The following is a 13,019-nucleotide window of genomic DNA, read 5'->3' as shown; positions in this document are numbered from 1 at the left end:
CTGTTCAGGTTTTCTATTTCTTCCTGGTTCAGTTGTGGTAGTTTATATGTCTCTAGGAATGCATCCATTTCTTCCAGATTGTCCAATTTGTTGGCGTAGAGTTGCTCATAGTATGTTCTTATAATTGTCTGTATTTCTTTGGTGTTAGTTGTGATCTCTCCTCTTTCATTCATGATTTTATTGATTTGGGTCCTTTCTCTTTTCTTTTTGATGAGTCTGGCCAGGGGTTTATCAATCTTATTGATTCTTTCAAAGAACCAGCTCCTAGTTTCATTGATTTTTTCTATTGTTTTTTTGGTTTCTATTTCATTGATTTCTGCTCTGATCTTTATGATTTCTCTTCTTCTGCTGGGTTTAGGGTTTCTTTCTTGTTCTTTCTCCAGCTCCTTTACATGTAGGGTTAGGTTGTGTACTTGAGACCTTTCTTGTTTCTTGAGAAAGCCTTGTACCGCTATATATTTTCCTCTCAGGACTGCCTTTGCTGTGTCCCACAGATTTTGAACTGTTGTGTTTTCATTATCATTTGTTTCCATGAATTTTTTCAATTCTTCTTTAATTTCCTGGTTAACCCATTCATTCTTTAGAAGGATGCTGTTTAGTCTCCATGTATTTGGGTTCTTTCCAGCTTTCCTCTTGGGATTGAGTTCTAGCTTCAGAGCATTGTGGTCTGAAAATATGCAGGGAATAATCCTAATCTTTTGATACCGGTTGAGACCTGATTTGTGACCCAGGATGTGATCTATTCTGGAGAAGGTTCCATGTGCCCTAGAGAAGAATGTGTATTCTGTTGCTTTGGGATGAAATGTTCTGAATAGATCTGTGATGTCCATCTGGTCCAGTGTGTCATTTAAGGCCTTTATTTCCTTGTTGATCTTTTGCTTGGATGATCTGTCCATTTCAGTGAGGGGAGTGTTAAAGTCCCCTACTATTATTGTATAATTATTGATGTGTTTCTTTGATTTTGTTATTAATTGGTTGATATAGTTGGCTGCTCCCACGTTAGGGGCATAGATCTTTAAAATTGTTAGATCTTCTTGTTGGACAGACCCTTTGAGTGTGATATAGTGTCCTTCCTCATCTCTTATTATAGTCTTTGGCTTAAAATCTAATTGATCTGATATAAGGATTGCCACCCCAGCTTTCTTCTGATGCCCATTAGCATGGTAAATTGTTTTCCACCCCCTCACTTTAAATCTGGAGGTGTCTTCGCGTCTAAAATGAGTTTCTTGTAGGCAACATACTGATGGGTTTTGTTTTTTTATCCATTCTGATACCCTGTGTCTTTTGATTGGGGCATTTAGCCCATTAACATTTAGGGTAACTATTGAGAGATATGAATTTAGTGCCATTATTAGCCTGTAAGGTGACTGTTACTGTATATTGTCTCTGTACCTTTCTGATGTACTACTTTTAGGCTCTCTCTTTGCTTAGAGGACCCCTTTCAATATTTCCTGTAGAGCTGGTTTGGTGCTTGCAAATTCTTTCAGTTTTTGTTTTTCCTGGAAGCTTTTTATCTCTCCTTCTATTTTCAATGATAGCCTAGCTGGATAGAGTATTCTTGGCTGCATGTTTTTCTCGTTGAGTGCTCTGAATATATCATGCCAGCTCTTTCTGGCCTGCCAGGTCTCTGTGGATAAGTCTGCCGCCAATCTAATATTTTTACCATTGTATGTTACAGACTTCTTTTCTCGGGCTGCTTTCAGGATTTTCTCTTTGTCACTAAGACTTGTAAATTTTACTATTAGGTGACGGGGTGTGGACCTATTCTTGTTGACTTTGAGGGGGGTTCTCTGCATCTCCTGGACTTTGATGTTTGTTCCCTTTTCCATATTAGGGAAATTCTCTCCAATGATTCTCTCCAATAGACCTTCTGCTCCCCTCTCTGTTTCTTCTTCTTCTGGAATCCCAATTATTCTAATGTTGTTTCGTCTTATGGTGTCACTTATCTCTCGAATTCTCCCCTCATGGTCCAGTAGCTGTTTGTCCCTCTTTTGCTCGGCTTCCTTATTCTCTGTCATTTGGTCTTCTATATCACTAATTCTTTCTTCTGCCTCATTGATCCTAGCAGTGAGAGCCTCCATTTTTGATTGCACCTCATTAATAGCTTTTTTGATTTCAACTTGGTTAGATTTTAGTTCTTTAATTTCTCCAGAAAGGGCTTTAATATCTCCAGAGAGGGTTTCTCTAATATCTTCCATGCCTTTTTCGAGCCCGGCTAGAATGTTCAGAATCGTCATTCTGAACTCTTGATCTGACATATTACTCATGTCTGTGTTGATTAGGTCCCTAGCCTTCGGTACTGTCTCTTGTTCTTTTGTTTGTGGTGATTTTTTCCGCCTTGTCATTTTGTCCAGATAAGAGGATATGAAGGAGCAAATAAACTACTAAAAGGGTGGCAAAGACCCCGGAAAAATGCGCTGTAACCAAATCAGAAGAGACCCCAAATTGTGGGGTGGAGAAAGGGGATAAAAACAGCTTCTGAAAAAAAAAGAAAAAAAAAAGAAAGAAAAAAATTTAAAAAATAAAACAAATAAAAAATATAAAAAAGAAAGAAAAAATATATATATTTAGATGAACTAGTCAAAAAATGTTAAAAAAGAAAAAGGTAAAAGTTTAAAAAAAATTTAGCAGAAGAAGAAAAAAGAAAAAAGAAAAAAAAATTGAAAAAAGAAAAAAAAATTGAAGTAGCCGCAAGACTAAAGAATCATGGGGAGAAAGCCATGAGTTCCGTGCTTTGCTTTCTCCTCCTCTGGAATTGCTCTGCTGTCTTAGGAATTGAATTTGCTTTCTCCTTGATAGATGAACTTCGTCCTGGCTGGATATTTTGTTGATCTTCTGGGGGAGGGGCCTGTTGCAGTGACTCTCAAGCGTCTTTGCCCGAGGCGGGATTGCACCGCCCTTACCGGTGGCCGGACTAAGTAATCGGCTCGGGTTCGCTTTTGGGAGCTTCTGTTCCCTGAACGCTTTCCGTAGAGTTCCGGAGGACGGGAATGAAAATGGCGGCCTCCCAGTCTCTGGCCCGGAGGAGCCGAGAGCCTGGGGCCCCACTCCTCAGTGTGCCCCCAGAGGACAGCACCCAATCACTCCCGTATCCCCAGCCTCTAGCCGCGCTCCGAGCTCACCCAGCCCGCGACCAGTTCAAGGTAACCCCGAGCTGAGAGTTCAGTCCTCGGCTCTGTCTCTGCAGCCGGCTTCTCCGTTCTAATACCTGCGAGCTCTCCGACACTCCGACACCCCCGATCCTTCTGTGACCCTGCGGGGCCTGGGGCCACGCTGGCCCCGCGTGGGCTTCACCCCGGTTTAGCCCCTGGAGCAATGTCCCTCAGTGGAACAGACTTTTAAAAGTCCTGATTTTGTGCTCCGTTCCTCCGCCGCTTGCCGGGAGCCAGCCCCCCCCCCCCCCTCGGTCTATCTTCCCGTCGTTTTAGATTCACTTCTCCGCCAGTCCTACCTTTCAGAAAGTGGTTGATTTTCTGTTTCTAGAGTTGCTGTTCTTCTTCTCTTCGCTCTCCCGTTGGATTTGTAGGTGTTTGCAATGTTTAGATAAGCTATCGAGCTGATCTCCTGCTACCTGATGTAGTCTCAGGCTGCTACTTCTCCGCCATCTTGACTCCTCCCCCCCTCCCCTTTATGTTTTTAATGCTACAGTTCACTGATTTTATGCTCTGAATTTGTTAACAAATTATAGTAGGTTTTAATACTCTTTTCTTTTAACCTTTATACCTTAGTTAAGTGGCAACAGTGCTAATACAGAGTTACTGTTTTCTAGTTCTATAGCAGAGTGGAGTGTGTTTTTGAGTTGCTGATTAGCATCTTTTCTTTACAGCTTGAAGAACTCCTTTTAGCATTTCTTGCAAGTCAAGCCTCATGGTAGTAACCTTGCTTTAGCTTTTCTCTGGGAAATCCTTCATTTCTCCTTCATATCTGAAGGGTAGTTTTGCCAAACAAATATTTGGCTGGCAGTCTCTATCTTTCAACACTTTGAGTGTCATTCTGCTCTTTCCAGGCCTGCAGAGTTTCTGCTGAGAAATCTGCTGAAAGCCTACTAGGGTTCCTTTTTGCAACATTACTTTCCTTGGCTGCCTGGAAGGTTCTTGATCATTGGTTTTCGACAGTTTCATTATAATGTGAACTAGAAAAGATTTTTTTGCTTCGAGATAATAGACTGTTTTAGTTGTTTTGTGGAATCATACCAATTTCTTCCCAGGTTTGGGAAGTTCCCAGCTATTATTTCTTTTGTCTGCTTCTCCCCCTTTTCTCCTTCTGGTATACCAGTTACTCTTTTATTTGCCTTTTTGACCTTTCTGATTGAAACTGATAGTTCTTGCTGGGTTTCTTCACTATTTTAAAATCTTAGTTTTCCCTCCTCATCAAACTGAACTATTTCTCTATTCCTATCCTCCAAGTCACTTATTCTCTCTCCCATCTGGTCTGCCTGGTTACTCATGGTTCATTCTCCCATCTCATTTATCAAATTCTTCAGTTCTAGAATTTGTTTGGTTCTTCCATATAATTTTAATCTGTGGTAAAGAACTGCTGTGTTCATTAATTTTGTTCTGAGTTCCCTGAATGACCTTTCTGAGTTTTCTTATAGCTTGTTGAATTCTTCATGATAGCTATTTCAAATTATTTATCAGAGTGTGGTATTCTGTGCCTCTGAGTTCGGTTGCTGGAGAATTAGTTTCTTTTTTGTGATATCGTATTTCCTTGATTGTTTGTGGTATTTGAAAACATGCACATCTGCTTTAGCCTTTGAGGTAGCGTTTTGTGTTTACTTTGGATCTTACTGTTCAAGAGACTGGCCATTAGAAGCCTTTCTTTTATATTTTGGAAGGTGGCGCTGTAGCTCGTTCGTGGTTTCTCCTCTAACAACTGGCTCTTGTGGATGCATTTGGTTGGTGGCAGAGTAGGGGTGTTGTGGCCTTGGCAGCTGGGGCTTTGGGGTGTCACTGTGCCTGGAGTGAGATCAAGTGTGGCATATCCAGAGGCCCATGGGCAGTCCTGCTGATGTCCTGAAGCAGACAATAGGAAGCCCATTTGGTATTCTTGACTGCCTCCTTCTCTTTCCTCTCCAACCCCTCAGTCACAACTTCCTCCTCAGAAATCCAGGTGCTGCTGGGGAGAAAGGAGTCCTTCCTGCTGCAGCCTGGACAGCTGCCTCAAATGTCATTCCCCTGACCAGTAACAGGGTGTTGGCCTTAGCCTTGTGGTCTGTGTATCTCTAGAAATTAGTGACTGGGCAGTCACTAGGGGGTCACTTAGAGGAAATACATTGTTAAATGACTCTTCCGCAAAATGTGTTTTCTATTAGACATGTTATAATATTTAATTTTTGTTTGAAAACCTAAGTTATAAAGCTGCTTAATGTTGTGTTTTGTTTTTTTCTAGCTAGGTATCCTGAGTGTCATATTTTAAAAATATATATGCATTTACATATATTCTAAACTGTGAAAACAGGTATTATTCTCTCTTTATAATTTAATTTTCTTTTCTGTTATTTTTTAAGGAGTCATTTATTCGAGTCATGAAGACACCTGGACGCTATGGGAAATCTTTCTCACTTTATTGCAGTACTGACCGCTATCTGTGGTCTGCTGTTTTTTTATGAGTGTTCAGTTTATTTGTAAAGAAGTTGAATGGATATCTTGGCTCATTTTAAATTTTGTATTAGGATTGGAGTTCACATTTAGCGCTGTCACAGAACTCAAGAGATGTTTGCTTCTTGGATGTTGTTAGTAGGACAGTGTTAAAATTCTGCGACAAGAACAGTGCACTTATTTTATTTAGTGTCAGTTGAAGCCTAGCTAATATTTCCTAGGTGGTTAAGTATATGAAATGATATATAATACAAATTATAGAAAAATTAAAAATCTAATGTCTTCCTCCAGGCATTATTGTCTTCAATAATGAAGTATATATGCCTGGCAGAAGTATATATGCCTGGCAGAAATGTGGATGAGGAATCTCCTTTCTTGTAACAAATCCTCCAGAGAATTCAAAAAAGTTTCATACTTTAAGTCCTCAGTCCCTTGAATTGCAATGTCTCTAACCCCTTGTGGCGTTTGTATTAACATTGAACTTCACATGTTTCTTTGACCAACTGTCTCATTGGTTTTATTCTTCTTATGAACTGTTACTGCTCAGACTTCATTAACAGTGGTTGCTTGCTTCTTTAATGATAGTTTTTGCTGAACAACTGAGATCTGGAAAACAGAGAAACCTGAACTTGCTAAATCTCTATTTATTTAACCTCTGCTATCCTAAGTATGTCTGGCATGCTAACAGCCCTATGAAGGCACCCAGAGGCGCTTTGAACATTGCATTTGCCTTCATGAAGTGATCTTTCAAAAATCCACTTGAAATTCATGGACCAAGAGAATGAAGGACTGAGAAAAGCAAATGAAACTCCTGTGGTTTAATCATAACAAACAATTCAAGTATCCTTTGAGCACAGACATCACTGACAATCTATGACAGTGGGTTTTATGATGTGAATTTAAATGAAAGCTTGCTTCACTGTTCGGTGTCCCTGATTCTTACTGGTTACGAGCCCTGTGGGTCTGAATTGTTCTGTGTGAAGTTACACAGAACGGACATCCAGTCAACCTCGGCTCTTCCCAGACGCACGCAATACGGTAGATCACCCCCCACCCCACCCCAGCACCCTGTTCAGCTACTCCTGATTGATAGACCTTGACATGTAAGAAAACTATTTTTGCTCTGCCTACTAAAATAGGTTAAAATCAGCATGCTCCAGAAATATATGAGGTAGGGAGCTAATTCCCTAGAATAAACCCAGGGGATGTGTGGAAATAGTTTCTTGTTCCTGGTACAAAGGAACCAGACCTTTTTAAAAGGTACATTTTGTCAGGGAATTTTAGAGTAAAGTAAGACTAAGCAAAATTCCACATACAGAGTAAGTAGGGTAACATGAGACCGAGTGGAGGAGCTGTGACTGCCAGATGTGGGGCCGCAGGAAGACTGTTGTATATGTGGTGTCACCAGGAGATGTTAGAGGCCATGGTTGGACAGAGGGCACTGAGTGACATCCTCAGATGCTCAAAGGTTAGAGACACAAATAGATGTTGAAACTGTGAACTTTTATCTGCTTGTCTTCCTATTGATTTTTGTCACCTTCCAGGTTATCTTCTTAGTGAAAAAAGCAGATTTTTGTCAGTTTGCAACTTTTAAACAGATTGTCAATCTATAGGTCAACATTCAATGCTTTCGGGTAGTAACCGGTTAAATAGTGTTGTTACCGTTTGTAGACTGAGTAACTGAGGATCAGGTGCTTTCCCTAAAGAAAAACAATTCCAGCCACAGCCGTGGTGTTGGGGGCTAGTATGCTCCATTTCTTCCCCCGTGTCATTGACACACACACAGTGACTCACTGTAATCAGACCCAGATATGTTATCAGGGAAGATGTAAGGGTAACCCTTTAGTTCTTATAATTGATGTATAGTAGAGTCACCTTGAGGTGTTTCTTAAAATGTTGATTTCAGTTGTTTCTGAAGATTCTAATTCCCAGTTCCTGGTTTAGATGTTGCAAATTTAATAAACACCTCCAGTGATTATGATCCAATGGATTTAGGGTCCGTTTTATGAGAAACACTTTGCTCTTTCCCACCAAGACTTTAGCATTCATCGTATTATCAGCTCGTAGGTCATCCTGGACACCGTGAAACAGTGAACACTCACCCATTTTGGACTGGGCTGGGTACCCGGATGAACTGGAAGTGATGTGGGGATGGGAGGACTGTGTCGCGGCAGAGTCTGTAGTGGGAGGTGTGGGTGGCGGAGGGGATAGCAATGAGGGCTGAAGGCAAACTTATGCTGCCGAGGGTTCCAGCCCACCCGTGTGGTCCGGCACACGAGCCTGGAGGGCAGATATCCCTTCTTGTCCTGTTTCCAAGGAAAGTAAACTCTGGAACTGAAAATGTTGATCTATGAAGAGATAAATTGCCTAAGTTGATTACAAATAGACATTTATGAATTGAACCTCAGGCCCACAGCTGAGCTCATTTTACTGTTCTGTCACATCTGGTGAGGCCCTTGTGTCTGGACTTCAGCTAAGATGGGGACAGCAGTGTGATATTAGGCCTGGCTGGGGAAGAACCTGCACTGGCTGAAGAGGACACAGGTGGCGGGGAAGGTGCAGATGACTGTGGAGGGGCCTGGCTCCTGGGGACAGCTGTGAGTCAGGAACAGACTTTTATATTCGAAGAAGCCACTAAGGCTTGGAGGTGGTTCTATTAGAATCTGATACCTTAGGGATCAGCAGCCAAACTTGCCAGGAAAACCCCTTAACTTTCGGTGGTGATAATTAAACATTCGCTAGACTAGAAAAGGGGCTTTTTGGAAGATCTTCATGTCAAGTAAATAGAAGTGTGTAGGTAGCAAATGGATGCTGGTCAGGGACAGGGTAGTAGCTTGATGAAGTTGCCCACCGTTCACAGTAAAGGTGCAGGTGTGTCACCACAAGCTTCACTCACCGCCCTAGAGTCACTCACTGCCCTGCCAGTCTCTTGCTGGTGCTGAAACCTCAAGACCTGCCTGACCGGAGACACGACTGCTGAACTGTTCGGAGCGGAAAACCTATAAGTCCTACATTTCCCTGTGTTTTCGGAAAGCTGAACAGTTTTAATCATTTTGCCTCCCACTTGGAAAGGAGTCCAAAGATGATAAATCCTCCTGACGTGAGTTTTAAAGTAACTGATGTGTCCTCCCTGAGCTGGCATGGCTCTGAACACCAGGCAGGAAGTTTGCAATATGCCAGCGGCAGCCTGTAAGCGGCAGACTGCAGGACGTTGTTCGGAGCTGGGGGCACTGTCCGCTTCTGGCCTCATGTCTCCTATTGGCTCGGTTGCTGCATGTCCTCACCTGCGAGATGGTCGCACGTGCTTTTGTGAGCTTTGTGCCCCTTTGCTTCTGCTGTCAGCTGCGGGGCTTTCTGTCTCGTTCCCAGCCCCGAGAAGCAAAGAAAGGCCGGGGGACCGTTGTCACTAAGGGTTCTCGGAAGGTGTTCTTATGGTACCCGCAGCAGCCTGATTCCGTGTGGCTCTTCTGGATTCAAGAGCTCCTGGGCTTCAATGGGAAGTTTTTTTTTAAAGTTGCGATGATTTCCTCTTACCTGCTTTCTAATTTTCAGAAGCCATATGTCACATCTCACATTGTAATATTTAGTTTGTAATCACTTTCCTAACCCCAGTCAAACACACACAAACACATGCACACACACACAAGCACACACACACAGACACACACATGGGGGTGAGAGCTGTTTAGGGTGATAAGAGTTTGGGGGAGGCTGTTTTTCCTCATTTCTTTTCCTGAACTTATTGATCTTGAAGACTGTTCATCTATGAACATGTTCTAATATTGTCTTTTTATAAAAAAAAAATTTAATCTCCAACAATTGTCATCTTTTTGTTAAAAGTATAATTAGTAAAAGTGAAAATGTGGATTTTCAACAGTATGGTGTTTTAATCTAATCTCTGAGTATATCAAGATAACTGAGTTGTCATAGTAACCTGTTAGATGTGCAAATGCAAGAAAACTTTAAAAAAGAAATGTTTTAATCGTGTCTGTTTCTAATTGGTATTCATCTCCACTATTCCCATTTGATGTTTTTGTAACACTTTAATGGAGTAGATATTTATTAGCAGTTAGAAGTTGCTTTAGAGAGAGTTAAACTATTACAACTTTATAATTTTTACTTAAAAATATGAAATATATCTGCAGTACTTTGAACAGTTGTACTTACCTGCTATCTTTGGAATTTTCAGAGCATAAAACCAAGATTTGCTCCTCTCTTTCCACACGCTGAACAGGGGGTCCCACCTGGCACGCACCTTATTTTATGGGAAGTAGTGCTAACATTGCTCATTTTGTGCTAACACTTTGTCTTTATGTATTATTACTACAAAATACAGTGCCTACTGCATGGTAGGTATCCGCGACTTGTTTCTTTGCTTGTTCTTTTTATAACTTTTGAACCTTATGTCTCAGGAGCTTGGACTCGGTTCAAGCCAGACACTATGTCAAGATATACAAATGACCTGGGGCACATGGAGACTTCAAGGAAATCTCCAAATGCATGAAGGAGGCTCCTTCACACTACAGTGTAACACTTTACACTGTTAGTGTTACAGTTAGTGTTACAGTGTAACACTAGATATTGCAGTTTTTTGTTGCTGGTGGAAAAACCTACATAAAAAAATTACCATTTTATCTGTTTAAAGGTTTACAATTAAGTGGCATTAAGTACATTCATGATTTTGTGCAACCGTCACCGCCATCCACCTCCAGAATGTTTCCATGTTCCCAGGCTGCAACTCCTTCCCCATGAACCAGTGACCAACTCTAGGCACCTCATACAAATAGAAGCATGTGATACCTGTTACTTAGGGAATGGCTTACTCTTAGCACAGTATTTTCAATGTCAAATCTTTTTACTAAGGCTGAATAACCATTCTGGATGAATACACCACATTTTGTCTATCTGTTCATCTGTCAACAGATGCTCAGGTTGCTTTACCTTTTGGCTCTTGTGAACGATGTTACTATGAACATGTGAATACAGATATCCAGAGGACTCCCTGCTTTCACTTATTTTGATATTCCAGAAGTGGAATTGTTGGATAGTGTTAGGTAAGCCTGTGTTTCATTTTTGGAGAAACCACTGTACTGTTTTCTACAATGGCTGCCCCATTTTACATCCCACCAGCTGTGCACAAAGGTTCCATTATTCCATGTCATGACCAAAACTTGTTATTTTCTGTTTTTTTTTTTTTTGGTGTTTGTTTGTTTGTTTGTTTGTTTGTTTTGGTAATAGCCACCCTAGTGGGTATGAAGTGGTATCTCATTGTGGTTTTGATTTACATTTCCCTATCAGTTTTCATACACTAGTATTATTATTATTTCATACACTAGCCTCTTTTCATACACTAGTTGGTCATTTCTTTAGTGAAATGTCTATTTGGTCCCTTGTTTCTTAACCAGGTTGTTTTTGTTGTTGTTGTTGAATTGTAGGAGCTCTTTCTATATTCTTGGTAGTAATCCCTTATTAGATATATGTAGGGATTTTCTCCCATTCTATGGGTTACCTTTTTACTCTTTTTTTTTTTTAAGATTTTATTTATTTATTTGACAGAGATTACAAGTAGGCAGAGAGGCAGGCAGAGAGAGAGGAGGAATCAGGCTCCTCACTGAGCAGAGAGCCTGATGCGGGGCTCAATCCGAGGAAACTTGTATCATGACCTGAGCCGAAGGCAGAGACTTTAACCTACTGAGCCACCCAACTGCCCCGTACCTTTTTACTCTTGATTATGTCCTTGATACACAAATATTTTTAATTTTGTTAAATCCAATTTATCTGTTTTTTCTTTTGTTGCCCTGCTTTTAGTGTCTTATCCAGGAAATCAAATGTAGTAGAGCTTTTCTCCTATGTATCCTTCTAAAAGTTTTATATTTTTAGTTCTTTAGGTAAAGCCTTTGATCCATCTGAGTCATCTTGTATGTGGTACATGCTAAGAGTCCAATTTCATTCTTTTTTTTTAATTTATTTTTTTATTTATTTCTTTTCAATGTAACAGAATTCATTGTTTATGCACCACACCCAGTGCTCTATGCAATACGTGCCTTCCGTCATACCCACCACCTGGCTCTCCCAACCTCCCACCCCCCACCCCTTCAAAACCCTCAGATTGTTTTCAGAGTCCATAGTCTCTCATGGTTCATCTCCCCTTCCAATTTCCCTCAACTCCCTTCTCTCCATCTCCCCATGTCCTCCATGTTATTTGTTATGCACCGCAAATAAGTGAAACCATATGATAATTAACTCTCTCTGCTTGACTTATTTCACTCAGCATAATCTCTTCCAGTCCCGTCCATGTTGCAACAAAAGTTGGGTATTCATCCTTTCTGATGGAGACATAATACTCCATAGTGTATACGGACCACATCTTCCTTATCCATTCGTCTGTTGAAGGGCATCTTGGTTCTTTCCACAGTTTGGCGACCGTGGCCATTGCTGCTATAAACATTGGGGTACAGATGGCCCTTTTTTTCCACTATACCTGTATCTTTGGGGTAAATACCGAGTAGTGCAATTGCAGGGTTATAGGGAAGCTCTATTTTTAATTTCAGGATTCTCCACACTGTTCTCCAAAGCGGCTGCACCAACTTGCATTCCCACTAACAGTGTAAGAGGGCTTCCCTTTCTCCACATCCTCTCCAACACACGTTGTTCCCTGTCTTGCTAATTTTGGCCATTCTAAGTGGTGTAAGGTGGTATCTCAATGTGGTTTTAATTTGAATCTCCCTGATGGCTAGTGATGATGAGCATTTTTTCATGTGTCTCATAGCCATTTGTATGTCTTCATTGGAGAAGTGTCTGTTCATCTCTTCTGCCCATTTTTTGACATGATTATCTGTTTTATGTGTGTTGAGTTTGAGAAGATCTTTATAGATCCTGGATATCAACCTTTTGTCTGTACTGTCATTTGTAAATATCTTCTCCCATTCTGTGGGTTGCCTCTTTGTTTTGTTGACTGTTTCCTTTGCTGTGCAGAAGCTTTTGATCTTGATGAAGTCCCCAAAGTTCATTTTCGCTTTTGTTTCCTTTGCCTTTGGAGACATATCTTGAAAGAAGTTGCTGTGGTTGATATCGAAGAGTTTACTGCCTATGTTCTCCTCTAGGATTCCGATGGATTGTTAAAATGTCTATACTACCTAGAGCAATCTATACTTTTAATGCCATTCCGATCAAAATTCCACCGGTATTTTTCAAAGCTGTAGCAAATAATCCTAAAATTTGTATGGAATCAGAAGAGACCCCGAATTGCTTAGGAAATATTGAAAAAGAAAAACAAAACTGGGGGCATCATGTTACCTGATTTCAAGCTTTACTACAAAGCTATGATCACCAAGACAGTGTGGTACTGGCATAAAAACAGACACATAGACCAGTGGAACAGAGTAGAGAGCCCAGATATGGACCCTCAACTCTATGGTCAAA

The 13,019-nt window shown here is 40.9% G+C and overlaps 1 protein-coding gene across 3 annotated transcripts in view; it reads left to right on the top strand.

Moving 5' to 3' along the window:
• ZWINT (ZW10 interacting kinetochore protein) overlaps positions 1-13,019 on the top strand; it is a 69,049-nt gene that overhangs the window by 8,683 nt on the left and 47,347 nt on the right. The window contains exon 9 of one of the 3 annotated variants that reach the window (XM_046027838.1): positions 5,507-9,471. The exons of the other annotated variants lie outside the window; for them this stretch is intronic. The gene's annotated coding sequence lies outside the window, so the exon portion shown is untranslated. Of the gene's footprint in view, positions 1-5,506; positions 9,472-13,019 lie in introns of those variants that run through there. 3 annotated transcript variants of the gene reach the window in all.

The sequence above is a fragment of the Meles meles genome, chromosome 13 (genome assembly GCF_922984935.1).
Source record: "Meles meles chromosome 13, mMelMel3.1 paternal haplotype, whole genome shotgun sequence".
NCBI classification, from domain to species: Eukaryota; Metazoa; Chordata; class Mammalia; order Carnivora; family Mustelidae; genus Meles; species Meles meles.
Note: the sequence above shows the minus strand (reverse complement) of the source record. Positions and strands in the feature narration are given on the sequence as shown.